Source organism: Phodopus roborovskii, unplaced genomic scaffold (genome assembly GCF_943737965.1).
Source record: "Phodopus roborovskii unplaced genomic scaffold, PHOROB, whole genome shotgun sequence".
NCBI classification, from domain to species: Eukaryota; Metazoa; Chordata; class Mammalia; order Rodentia; family Cricetidae; genus Phodopus; species Phodopus roborovskii.
This window is the reverse complement of record NW_026125278.1, coordinates 10,375,476-10,390,159: the sequence shown is the minus strand read 5'-3', so window position 1 is coordinate 10,390,159 and position 14,684 is coordinate 10,375,476.

The window sequence follows — 14,684 nt, the reverse complement described above, 5'->3', positions numbered from 1 at the left end:
ACAAGAAAGCTCTTAACATTTATGCCTGCAGTACCACCTCTGAGCTTCACAAAAATGGCTGTTAAGATAGGATCAAGGCAGTATGTGCACTAGTAATTCTGTCACAAAGGCTTTTGAGGTTTAGTTGTGTTTTTATGTTCCTATTTATGCTCCAACAGCCTGTAGAGTGCATTGCACAGTATACTTTTTAGACCTATGTGATTAATTTTTCTATTAAAAATATTTCTCAATATCTCTGCTTTCACTCACGAAGAGAAACTAAAATGATATCTTCATGGTACATAGGTTGAGAAAAGAGAGATTCTTCTGGCTAATTACATTTTCAATATTTACCTTTCAAAGGTGAGAGAGGACTTGTTTTCTCAATGCTGAGATATAATAGGTGCAAACATCAACTTAAGCAGGGGAGTACTGATGTGAGTCATTTTCATGAGTATAGTGCATCACAACAAAGGAAGCATGGAAAAGAATGTGTGACAGGTGCTCACATTTATCTGGTGACAAGAAGCAGTGAGTAATCAATTAATTAACTAATGCTGGTGTCCCGGTTACTTTATTTGATATATATATATATATATATATATATATATATATATATATATATGTTTATTATTTTTTCTTATTTTACATATTGATCCCAGTTTACTCTACCTTCCTCCCTCCTATGCTCCAAACCCCTCTTTCAGCCTATCACACACACTTACTCCCAATATGCTCATGAGCTCTTGTTCCTTTCTCCCTCTGTGAGGGACCTTGTATGAATCTCCTAGGTTCCTCCTTGTATCCTAGTTTCTCTGGAAGTGTGAATTATAGGCTAGTGATCCTTTGCTGTATGTCTAAAATCCATATATGAGTGAGTACACACCATGTTCCTCTTTTTGTGACTGGATTACCTCAGTAAGGATGATTTCTTCAAGTTCCATCCATTTACCTGTGAATTTCAAGATTCCATTTTTTTTTTCTGCTGAGTAATTATTTGTTTTATTTATTTTAGGATACTATTCCAAGGAATGTTGGCACCCATGGTTAGGGCAGAGATTGTATTCTGGGTGAGTTCAGATTCTGTCACAATCAACATTAGCCATCATGGTGTGTGAAAGCTTAAAACCTGTCTTTAATATTCTCAGAAGGAATTAATCTCATTCACCTGCATCAATACATCTGAATAAGCATAAAAACAGCCAATAATTTTATTTATTCTTGGCAAAAGTGATGCCATTGCTATTTCTAACTTGTTAATGTTTTCCTGTGGGGCTAGAAGATACCTTAGGTTATAAAGTGCCTACTGGGTAAGCATGAAGACTGAGTTGTGATCCTCAGAATGCATATAAAGTTGCTTCCATTTCTACTATGAGTTTGAAGATGATATGATGCCTAGCTTGTGAAATGAAGCTAGGAATAAGCAAACTGTCACCAAACTAGGTGGAAGTAAGAGACAATATTTAAGGTTAGAGCTACACATCCATATTTTCACACATTAGTTCTTACACACTCATTAATGAATAAATATGCATTCAGCAGAGTTTATATGCATGGGTTACATATTTAATTATGTCTTGGGAAATTGTTATTTTATATAACTATGATGAGGTTGTATTATTTCAACGTACTCTTGTATAAATGACAGGTGTTCGGCCAAACTGTTATCAATGTCTGCAAGATCCTAAGAGGACCAATCAAAAATTAACATCTATTGAATTATGGATGTGGCTCACTTTCTGAATACATAGAGAAAATAGGTTCAGTGTTTGCTTATGTTGTGAAGCCAATAAACCGTGGTTAGAAGCCAGACCATGTTGCCCAAGTCTTTTCTTTAGTATGTTTTCAAAGATTTCATATTTCAGTTTCCTAAAGATCAAAATGAGCTCCACAGAATAAATTACCTTTTGGACTTCTGTTTTAATTGCTGTTTGCTTTTATCCACAGAGTTTAAAGAAAGAAAGGACAATCTCCAATTACTTACCTCTTACCTTCCTTTGAGTATTTCCTGGGGGTACTTCAAAAGATTTTTGAGTTGATAATATAAGTAGCAAATAGACATGAATAAGAAGCAAATACTTCATTAATACATTAAAAACATCTTTGAAACAAAAAACATTCATATCTGAAATATTTCTTAGAAAATTATCCAATATTTATATAAAAGAGTAGTTACATCTTTGAAGATCATAGAACTTTAAAAAAATCCTGATCTTAACAAATCATTCTAAAATATATATTCTAATGCTCACTACCTCAACATGCAGTAATATAGTGTAACATATTAGACAGGCACATTGAGATTTTTGCTTGTTCTATTTTTGCCTTGTCTTTGATATGGGTCTATGGATCAGCAGTGTTGGTAATTACTGGATTCTGTTGGTTAAATGTATATAAGAGAATTCGGACTCTGTAAATGTCATTGTACATGGAAATGTGGGAGTTAATGGCATTTATCAATATGAATGTAGAGCCCACAGGGGTTGGAGTGAATTACCACCAATTAGAGTGCCTGGACTGAGTATGCTGACTCACTTACTTTCAAATCCCATCCACACATCTTTCCTTTGGAATGCTTCTTCTTTTCATTTCTGCTTTGACAGTTGTCATGAATCTAAACTCTGTGTGAGGGGAAATAGACAGACCTTGGAGGAAGAGGAATGTCTCCAGGCTCTGAATATATGTTTGTAGTAGACAGTCTGAAAGCACACTACATCCTTAATAGCTCCCTAGTATTTTTTTTTTTTTTTTTGCACCCAGGTAGGTAGATTCTTGTTGAGTCATTCTGCCAGCACAGCAAGCAGCTCTGTCCATGTCACCTCCATCAATCTTATCCTGTCAATGTGGCTAATGAAAATGTCCACTGAGATTCCTAAGAGTGGAGTAGTTCTCTTCTATGTGCTTGGTATCCAGATTTTAGCCTTAACCTGGTGTGGTGCCTGACCCCTTTAGAGACAATTCTTTCATCACTAGCTATTATTTTTTACATGAAAATTCCCTCTCTGAATACCTCCTGTACTTTCTTTCCCTTGAATCAAATCCCCACTGGTACATGTCTGCTCTGTCTAACTTTGTGATAGAGAATTCTCACTAAGTCTTCCTTTATGAGTCCCTCTCCGATTAGGTGTATAAATCTTTTAATTCAATATGTCACTATTGGATTTAAATTCACCACTCTGATAATAATTGATACAATTTTGAATTCTGCTTCAGATACCTGTGGAAGAATATGCACAGATGAAGGAGCATCAGACTGGCAGTTCAGAAAGTACTCCATAGAAATGGCTCAGTAAGATAGAGAACCCAGCAAGTTTAAGGAGATGGGATTTATCATGTTGTGGTTGTTTAAGATAACTTTAAAAGCAAGTCTCACCTTTAGATGTTGTGTGGTGGGCAATTAATAGCTTCTGGGAGAGGGACAGTCAGTTTTCTTGAATAGTATATGGCCATGTACATAAACCATGTTCCATTGAAAGCCAATATGCCCAACTATATATGGCACCATAGATTGAATCAAAGGGTTGCCAAAGGAAGGAAGAAGGAAGGAAAGAAGGAAGGAAGAAAGAAAGTAAGAAAGGAAGGAAGGAAAAACAGAGTAGATAGAAAAGGGTGGTAGATCTGGGAGGAGTTGTGGGATGGATGTGAATAGTATCAAAACAGCTTGGATGAAATTCTCAAATCACTAATATACTAGAAAAGATCCCTCATTTTATCTCCTTTCCTGCATCTTCCCCCCCCGCCACTAAAGTAAATTAACAACACTACCAACTTCGTGAGCAAGTAGTTCTGCAAATGTGTCTAAACACAATATTTAAGCATGAGAAGAAATTAAGTTATTTGAAGCTTGAATGACCCGTGAAAATGAAAATAATTTCTCATTTCACTTTAGCATAAGGAGATTCTTCAGACTGTTTGATTTTTGAAGGTTAAATGTGCAAATTTTCTTTGAAGCTAATGCTTTTTAAAGACTTAAAGGTATAGAAAGGTAAAGAAAGAGCAAGCAATTTAGAAATGCATCTATTATGCTTTGAACTATATACACATTTTAAATGATTTAGTCATTTCCCAAGATCTAATTGTGTACTCAGGAATGGAATTCAGTTGCAAGGCTTTGGTCTATTTTTAGATATCTTTTCCTTCACACTAGAAACTGAGAACAAAAGGGACAGCAGGTGAACAGTGTCTGCTAATCTAGATCCTGGCCACTCAGCCTTGTCATAATGGTTCAGTAAAGAAGGCTGAATATTTGAGCAGCTTAGCATACAGAAGCGTGGGGTCAGAACATCTCTATTTTTCATCAAGGCAGCTGGGCAGAAAATTAGCCAATTGAACTCCATCTGTCTCTACCTTTGCTCATTAGGTTCTCCAGAGGGAAATATGTATGTATGTATGTATGTATGTATGTATGTATGTATGCATGTATGTATGTATATGTGTGTGTGTGTTTATTTGTGTGTCTGTGTCTTTTTTGATTTTTTAAAAGCTGGATGAATTACATTAATATGCACGATATTGAAAAAGGTTATATATCACATTATCAGACTGGGAGGAGAACTGTACTCTAACCATAACACTGCATTTGGATAGCTATTTGCCACTATAGCACAGAAACACCATTCTGGACAACACTATTTCTTATAATACAATCTGCACAGTATCTTCAGTGACTGCAAACAAACAAAATGTTAAATAGCCAGCTTGTGTTCTAAAAAGGACTCTGTAGGAGGCAGATCTCCACCAAAGACAAAGCCCTTACATTGAAAGGAATCTGCCTCCTCTTGGTGGGATTTAAAATGCATATCTGACACATATCAAGCCATCCTTGATGATGGTTCTCTTTCTAAGATGTGAATGAGAAACCCATGCAGCTGGTTGAAGAATCATCCAACGAAGCAGCGACGTGCTATAGAAAACAGTTAGGTTAACCCAGTCTGAACAAAGTGGCAACTCAATCATCCATTAAAGGAAAATCATAGAAGAAAAGGGTAGAGTGTTTATAAACAGCCAGTGAAATATTTGGAGATTGGTAAAATTAAGCAAGTGAGCATAAATTAAACTCCCTTTTGGACCTCAGTAAGGATTTGAGATTTCAACTGTTGATGAAAGGTATTTTCAGTGTTCGGGTTGCAAAGGAGTCATGTATTCATGCTTTTTAGTTTATTTTTGGTTAATTCACATAGGTACAGGTTTCCTATTCCTTACACAGTTCTGGTTGCCTTTGCTCCTCTCCACCAGTCTTCTCCTCTCTGTCTCTCATGCCTCTATTTCCTCTTCTATATCAAGGACCCCTTTCTTTTTCATAGCCCATGTGCGTTTTCCCCTTCTTTAATCATCTGGTTTTATGTATGATTGAAATAATGTTAGCCATGTTTGAGCTGTATTGAAATTTAGGACATCCCCATGCCTGGAAGCTGAGTGAACAGATTCTTATATAACTGAGGTCTTATATACATGGGGTCTTGAATGGTGGCTTGTATAGGCACTGAGAATCAGAGAACAAACTCCAAAACTTTTCAAAGTCAAACATGAGAGATTTGGTTGATTGAATTCAGAAGGTCAGTACAGGTCAGAGACAAAGATGACTGGAGTTTCTTGGCCTGTGTGACCAGGAGGAGCTTGGCCCCATTACTGGAGCAAGGGACCACAGAGGAGAATCACCAGGGCGGGGGTGGAAACATAATGAGTCCAATTTGTATCATCTTAGATTTCAAGTGTCTGTGGGCCAGGCATGCTTTATATTTTCTAAAAATAAAAGGGCACTGGGGGCAATCATCTAAAATAATTGTAATATTAAAATATAATTTATAAATGTCATGCAGTTTTAAAAATATTTAGCCGCACACATCATTAGCTCAAAGCATGCTATTTTCAAGAGGCCTGTGTATACACATTAGGTCTAAGGTGTAAAAGTCTGTCCATTAGAGAATGCGGCACAGACAATTACATTTGATTTGACCTACCTCCCTGTCCATTTTGGAGACATAGATTGAAGAAAGAAGACAATTTTCACCCTATTTTACTAACAAATATTTTGGATAACTCTCTCATACAGATAATTGGATTTTTTAATGGAAGAATTACTCAATCAGAAATTGAAGGGAAGAACAAAGAGACATGAAGTAATGAAAATAGAAAGCACTACTTATATTTAATCAGGACTCTTTCTGTTAAAATGTCTAAAATCAAACAAAGGGGCTCATTTATTCTTTCTATTGAACTAGATTATTAAAATTTCTTATTTTGAGTGCTAAATGTTTGGATTGGATTTTAGAAGTAAGCTTATTACTAAATTTGGATTTTATTTTATATAATACTATTAATTTTATTAAATCAAGACTTCATAAATCAGAAGGATCTACAAAATGTTACTATGTAAAAGTCCTGTAAATCATCCAACCAGGCTTTAAAACTCCAGTGACTACACAAAGTATTGACTGATGGAATCTTAAGTGTTCCCTTGTACTTTCTTCTGTAAAAAGACAAAATTCTCTCAAATATTCAACCAATCTTATAAAATCTCGAGTCAGTCCCTCCTGTTATTGAATCATTCATTTAGCTCTCTTTGTTAACTAATCAGTAGAATGTTTGGGGGTGGGTGCACTGTTTCTGTGGTGCATGGGCTCCTTTTATGCTGACATTCTTCTTTTTGAAACAAACTTCTCCAGCTTATTCTTGAGCATTCCGGATAGCCATCTCACCTCAGTGGAGTGGTTTGCTCAAAGACAACAGCAGGAGAAGAGTTAGGGTAGTCTTTGACTCATATCTAGGTTGGCTCTAGGAAGTTTCCCTCATAATTTTACAGATTTTCATCCTAATGCTTATTCACAGTTTCTGCACATATGTTTAGTGACAAACATAGCATGGAATATTACTTTTCTCATTTGATATTTGTAGTGATCACAAAATAATATCTGACCAGTGTAGCCGAGGCGCTTTCTCCTAAGAGGAAATGGGATGAATTAATTGCTTAAATTTACCTTGCTGGCAAATGATTTAAAAAATACAAGATTAAAAATACAAATTCCGTATTTATCAAACATATCTATAATAGACTTATAAAATAAGAGCCATTGAGGAGACAACACCTAGGAATGACATTTTTGGGGAAAGAAAATGGATGCTATTGGCCTCTACTTTCATTAATAGATCCTATCCCACCACCTCAATAAGTCTAAGGATATTTAGTTCAATAAATAAAAGAAATATAGTATCTGAATACATTTTAAAGATAATATTTTATATTCACAAGCCGTTTACTACTTACTCTGATTTGTGGTCAAACTCATTAGAAATTGACTCCTTCAAAATTAAGTATTTTTTTTTTACTGTGTGTGAGTGCTTGGTCTCTGTGCATATGTACACATAAGTGTGTGCCTGATGCTCAGAGAGATCAGAAGAAGTCACTGGATTACCTGGAAATGGAGTTACAGGTGGGTGTGAGCTGGGTGCTGGGAAGTGAACCCAGGTCCTCTTAAGGAACAGCCAGTGTTCTTAACCACCACACAGTCTCTCCACTCCTTACACATTGACTCTAGAAAGAGTAGTTGTTTGCAGATAGAATCAGGGCACATATCAACAAGGAATAGATTGGATCATTACTTCAGCCAATACATCAGTTACTCAGAGAAGTGCAGGATGAGAAGCAGAAACTTAAAGATGAGAAGGGAGAGAGTCTATCCTGCACAATTCAACTGCACCATCATGGCTGAAACATAGTCCTTGGAGTTTGAGAGGCTGAGCCCATTCCTGTTTCTCTCCTCCTGTTCTGCTCTCCTGCATACTGTTGTTTTCACTGAGAAACTACTGTAGAAAGGAAAAATAAAAATGGAATTTAACAAGTAGAAGCAAACAGTCTATACTACCTACGATACTCATTAACAACCGGAACTTACAGAATATTGTGTTACAGCCTGATTCTAAGACTTCCCTTCATCAGAAGCACAATTTTAAAGAAAAGCAGTGATATTAATTCAGAGCTGAGATAGTCTAAGCTTCCTTTAAAGAAATAGTGCAGAGTGTCTGCTCCTACCAAGGCCCTTCATATACCAATTATGGAAAACAGTTGCTATGGCAACCTCAAATTTTTTTTTTTATCTTTTTATTTTTGTTTAGCAGAATTTGTGAAAACATGTGAGACGTTACGTATTTTAAAGTTGGATTAAAATCTCAGCTCTTTCTTTTTTAGTTATAAAAATTAAGCTGGTCTTTAATTTTCTTCAACCTCAGTTTATCATGAGTAAGATGGCAAGCATGTCTGCTTAGCAAGGCTCTCACGGGCTAGCCATGGAATGATGAATGTAAACCACTTACCACAGCTAGACTAAATGGTGCTGCCGCCTTTAATGTTCTCATTCACTGTATAAATTCCAATTTAAATTTTTATTCTGTGATATGTGGGTATTTCAGTATAAAGGCTATAGTGATGCTTCTCATAAAAGGCAGTGTGGGACCATTACCATCGACCATGATGACACATGTCATTGTCATTAATTATGTCTCAAGATTTAAGAATGTTGACTGTGATACATATTCCAATAATACCATAAAGGATTTGATGTATCACTGTGCATCCTGTACCTTGTTGAGACTGAAAGCTCTTTGCAAAGAGTTGGTCACTGGGGTTTTGGGTCATTTTGTTTTAAGTCAGGTCAAGAATTTAAAGCAAATGAAAAAAAATTAAATAATAAGAATGAAATCTGTTTGTATTTATTTTATTGTTGACTACTCCACACTCAAGTGGAGACAGGAGAAAAAAAAATTGTCTTGAAGCAATAGGAAAAATGAGCATATTCCTCTCATCTTTGTGGTTTCCTGAACAATACAGGGCCTGCTTCCTCAGAACAGTACAACCCAAGATGAAGCAAAGGAGGATCTAGTTGATATAGTTCTTTTTAGTCCTGGCACACTTGTTGACTGTAAGAAGTACGGTTTTTTCTCCCGCCGCCCAGTCTTGTCCTGCCGCCGCGCCAGCCCCAATTAACACACTGAGACTCTGTATTTGATGTTATTCTGTTGGCCAGGTACTTGTTTCTTATCGGCTAGCTCTGTCTTAATTATTAACCCATTTCTATGTATTTCCACGTGGTCTTACCGAGAGCAGAGGAATGGCAGTTCTGTTCTCTCCAGACTCTCCATCTTGACTCCTCCTTCCTACTTCCTATTTCCTCCTTGTCTCCTAGTCCCTCCTATCTTCCTTTCCTATTGGCCAACAGTGATTTATTTATTAACCAGTAAGAGAAACATATAAAGAATGACATCTCCCATCATCTCTCTCTCTCTCTCTTTCTCTCTCTTTCTCTGCTGCTGAATTAATTCAATTTATATATTTTAAAAACGCTTTGACTCAAAAATTTAAGTCTAAGAACAAGTTACTGGGGAAAAGGATTTCTAATTTTGTTTCCACAGAAAATAAAAAGCTGTGGATTCCTTCCAGACTAATGTGGTTTGAGCAAGCCAGACATCCTGAAACAGAGTTCCTGGTGATCCAACATTCAAAACAGCTTGAACAAGCCAGACTTGCAGACTACAGCCAGGATGTCTGCATTTTCTTAGGATCCCCATGACAGTGCCCCCTATCAGCAGGAAGTAGTTGGAAAGAACGACGCCCAAATTCCCAAATATTGTTTATAAATGTTTGTTTGCATTTAAATGGACTTGGTTTAGGATTACCTGACCACAACACAGTCTCATCCTCAGCCCCAACACCCAGTCATATAGGAGTCCTTGAGTAAGGCTCACTCTACACACTTTGTACAGATACCCTGATTATACAGAAGAAATTATTGGAGGTTCGAACTGGAGTAATCAGAGTCAGAATTAGATGAGGAATAAACTTAGGCAAATATTATAATCCAGATATAATTTTTCATTTGTGTTATTAAGATGAATTTTCTTTTCATTATGCTTTCCATGAGGACATAAAAAACTGGGCAAGCAGAGAGTTTCTGAAAGTCTAAGATTAGGAAGATGTTAAAGGATGAGTTTGTGACGAGCCTATGCAACTTTAGGAGACTGTGCTCTAAAATCTGAGAAAATGTAGTATATGTTATGCTAATAGTAAGTCATCTCAGCCATGACTTTCTCACAGAGCAGACATTAATGTAAGAAAGGCAATCTTTTCTGAAATATGTAGTGTTGGTTGCAGAGTGAAATGATACTGAAGACGCGTCAGGAAATTCTGCACAATCTAACTGCAATTCAATGGCACAAGTGTAGTCTAGCTCAGACAATATTTAAAGAATGTAAATTATAACTCTTGGTGTCTGTGCTCCTGATCCTTAACCACCTAGATTATAAGACCCACTGTGCTTCTTAACGTCCCTGAATCAGAGGATTACACTGCAAGATGTTACCCCCATCAAATGTTCTCTTGTAATTTCCATATTCAGAAACCAAAGACAAACCTATCTAGGTCGGAGAATACATTCATTTCTGCATTTCTTTGTGCCTTGATCACTGCCCAAGGAGTACCACATCCATCATAATCACAGAGGAATTGCCATATAATTGTGAGTCAGACTGATGTCACAGGATTGTTACTAAATTAGAGGTTGTCCCTTACTGTTTCTCTTATGAGGAGTATAGAAACTTTTCCTTAAAGACCCAGAGCAAGCTTCTCTTGATGTCTTTCTTTTTTTGCCAGAATTATGTTGTATCAATCAATCAATGACAAAGAGAATGAAGTTATCATAATTGACTAACTTAATCATTACTTGCTCCTGAGGAGCCTACAAAGAATATTATAGGCAGCTTGTTTCACACTGTCCCTTGGCTTTTCTGTTTAGTTTTTGTATGAAGTTAATTACTGGACTCAACTCTTTAAGTCTTGCTATCACTGTCTCATAAAATGATCCTAATGGTCCTTATCTATACTGAGTTGTTGTGAGGGGAGACTAGGAGAAAGAGATTGAGGTAGCTGAGGAGGAGGAGAAGGAGAGAGAGAGAGAGAGTGAGAGAGAGAATGAGAGAGAGAGACAGAGAGAGAGGAAGAGAGAGAGAGAAGAAGAGAGAGAGAGAGAAAGAGAGAGAGAGCAGTAAAATTAGCACTGAGGTCCACACATTATTGGCATCTAGTCATTATGAACTGTGATTTTCACTGCAGGTGTCTTAGAATGGTTAGTTCTCTTCAGATGATTTTATGTTTTACTCTTATAGGAAGCAAAATCACACAGTAGCTCACTCTTTGGAGTAGTCCTCAAACATCAATGCTACTAAAACCACAACAGTGAGTATTTTTATCTTCTTAAATGCAGTCTCATTTGAATAGAAACACATTTTATTGTAGCCCAAGAAGAGAGTGATGAAGAGGAGGAAGGGAAGAGAAGTTATTTCTGTGCTTATCACTGCTGAGCCATCTTACAATCTACTAATTGTTACCATTTTAGAAATGTATTTTCTAGGATGTATCCCTGGTGCACAAAAGGACTTTGGGAGCACATTCCCAATGGAGCGATACTCTAGAGGCAGGAGAGAGGGCCTAGTCCCTACTCTAAATGATTTGATAGATTTTGATGATCCCGTCTGGAAGACATCACCCTCCCTGTGGTGTGTGGGGGGATGGGATAGGAGGAGGATTGGGGATATAGAAGGGAAGGAGAGGGAACTGGGATTGATATGTAAAAAAGAAAAAAATAATTCATATATATAAAAAAAGAAGAAAAAGGAAATGTATTTCAAAGCCTTGTAAGAAGGCTGTCTTTGATTCATTTATTAATAGAAGATACAACAAGCTAACTGCCTATATCTGATGTTGCATGCAGTATACATGGGAGGCAAAGATAAATGCCAAGTTCAAGGCCTTCCTGTGCTACTGAGGAAGTCTGAGCAACTTATCACATCTCAGCAAAACAACAAGAGCTAAAGATGTGGCTCAAGTGTAGAGGGGATCCTAGCAGTAGGTTGGTTTGACCTTACTTCAAAATACAAGATAAATTAAGAATAAATAAATTAGTACATGAGAATTAAGTTACTTATAATGTTCCTGAGTATAAAACATGTATTCCTTTCAGTGGTAATTCATTTGTTTTTAATAAATTTCTCATAGGAAGTTTTCCTCTGTTGATCTACTGGCACTCAAAGACAGTATGCATATGAGTTACAAATTAAAATGGAGCAGAATCTGTGCAAACGGACAGGGTGTGGGTGATTGTTTAAGGTTCTGTATGAGAAGTGCATACTTTCCTTAAGTGTTGTTTGAAATTAATGTCAGAGCTTGAATTCATGTCTTCCACACTTTCCTTCTGTTTACTAGACTTGATAAAAGCCTAGATTTCCAGGGTTCAAAAGAAAAGAGAGGAGTTAATCTGTTCACTCAGTTCTTACCTTTCCCTGGGTCTTCTTCACCTTCTTCCCACCTTCCCACCTTTTTTCTCAACAACATCAGTAGAAGTTAGACGTTTCAAGACAACTGTGAATGCTTTCAGGAAAGCCCTGGGAAACCCTCGCCTTGCTAAGGATGGAGACTGTTCTTTGTTCTGATCCTACGGGGCTCCCATGTCCCTCAGTGCTTGGCATGTCTGTTTCCAGGTATTCCCAGAGGTTAAGAGACACTTTTGATATGAAAGATGACACAGCATGTAAAAGTGGCTATACAAACAAATGTTCTCAATTTCTTGCTCAGAAGCCACATTGAAAACCTGGATGTATTGGCCCATACTCTCACAGAGAGATGGGATTAGAGATAGGATAATCGCCTGGCAGCTAAGTGGTCAACTAATCTAGCGTAAGTGGTCTCAGAAATGAGGCAGATGCTGCTTCAACAAAGTGGAAGAGCAGAACCAACTCCTGAAAGCTTTTCATGGAACTCCACTGTGTTATTCAACACCCCCCATACACACACATGTGAAAACAACACACGCACACGTGAAAACACACACACAAACACACGTGAAAACACACACATAACCCCCACACACACAACCCCCCACACATGTGAAAACACACACACCTAGCCCCACACTCACATGTGAAAACACTCATACACACACACATACACACACACATAACCCCCAACACACACACATAACCCTACACAAACACATGTGAAAACCCAAACACACACATAAAAACACACACACACACACATAACCCCCCACACATAACCGCCCCACACACATACACACACACCTAACATCCCCACACACATAACCCACACACACATGTGAAAACATACATACGAATACACATACGCCTCCACACATGTGAAAACACACACACATATCCCACACACACACATGTGAAAACATACACACACATAACCACACACACACATGTGAAAACACACACACACAAACACACAGACACATAACCCCATACACACGTGAAAACACACACACACATATACACACACACACACACACAAATCATTGCTGATAATAAAATAAAGATAGTAAAGGAAACAATTTGGTTTTTATCATATAAGGTACCCTCCTGATTGCATGTATGGCCAGGGGTTGGGGAATGGAAAGGATGAGCAAGTCCTCAACAGACTCACCCATGAATGATCATTTAAGTCTCCAAATAAGATCAAGCGTTGAGGTCATAGTGGGAATCTTAGCTGAGGGTTTCACTGTTTCCTCTACAGACTGTTCTTCTGGCATCTGGAAGAAACCCACAAACACAACTGGAGCAACACATGCCTGGACCACACTGTTGATTTATAAAGTCTGTCACCCAAACTGTTACCCTCAAGATCATGAGACACATCTCCAGTTTGGTCATATAAAACAAGCTGGTTTTGTTTATGCAGAAAATTAACCATTCCCTCATATAGACCTGGGATATCTACTAGTTCTACTTATCTCAAGCATTTTGTAGGTAATTGTCTCATTCTTCTAGTCAAGTAAGTGATATTATTGATTCACTCTGTGGCCACAAAAAATAGAGCCCCTGGCTGCTTGTGCTTCTTTTTTAACAAGTATTTGTTAATTTTGATAATTTGCAGAGTTTAAAGAACAGCAGTTCTGTTTGTGTAAATCACAAGATTTAATTAGAGGAGAGGAATCCAAATGGTGCAAATAAAAGTCTGTGCATAATAAAATATTAATTGCCTTTAAAAATACAACAGTGATCCAGCATTCTATTACACTCCAGTGGAAAGTGATACAGGCAGCAGTGTGCAGGGCCATAGCTCCAAGTGTAATCACGGCAGCCCTGGATGATGCTAGAGGGCTAGAAGAATAATGTCTTTCTTGTACTGCTGATGAGGAAGCCTCAAGTCTTCTCCCAGCATGCGAACCATTTTCAGCAACCTTTTGGGCAGGCTTCTGAACCTTGTGTTCTTTTGTACCTGCTACTAAAGTATATATTGTGGAGAGGATGTGCATGTTTTAGCAATTGTGGTAGGCAAAAAGAACTCATTTGAGTCAGGTGAGTTAGAGGAATTATTTTGTGGTGCTATCAAGGAGCACTGACACCACAGACCCCGACATTTGGCATATAGCAATGCATTTTCGACATATGTACATTCTCTGTAGGACTCACAAGGACAAATTGCTCAAATTTAATTGAATCTTTTTGATTTCCTATCATTCAAATGAGTGTTTCAATGCCTATTTTCAAACAGAATTTTATGGAGATATTCAGGTTTGAGTGAACATTGTTATTTGTTAATATAATGTACTTTCTAAGCCTAGAGTGAAAAATGAATGAATATGAGATCTCAAGTAAAACCTTGTAATTTTGTATAGTGTTTTCGGCATGAAAAA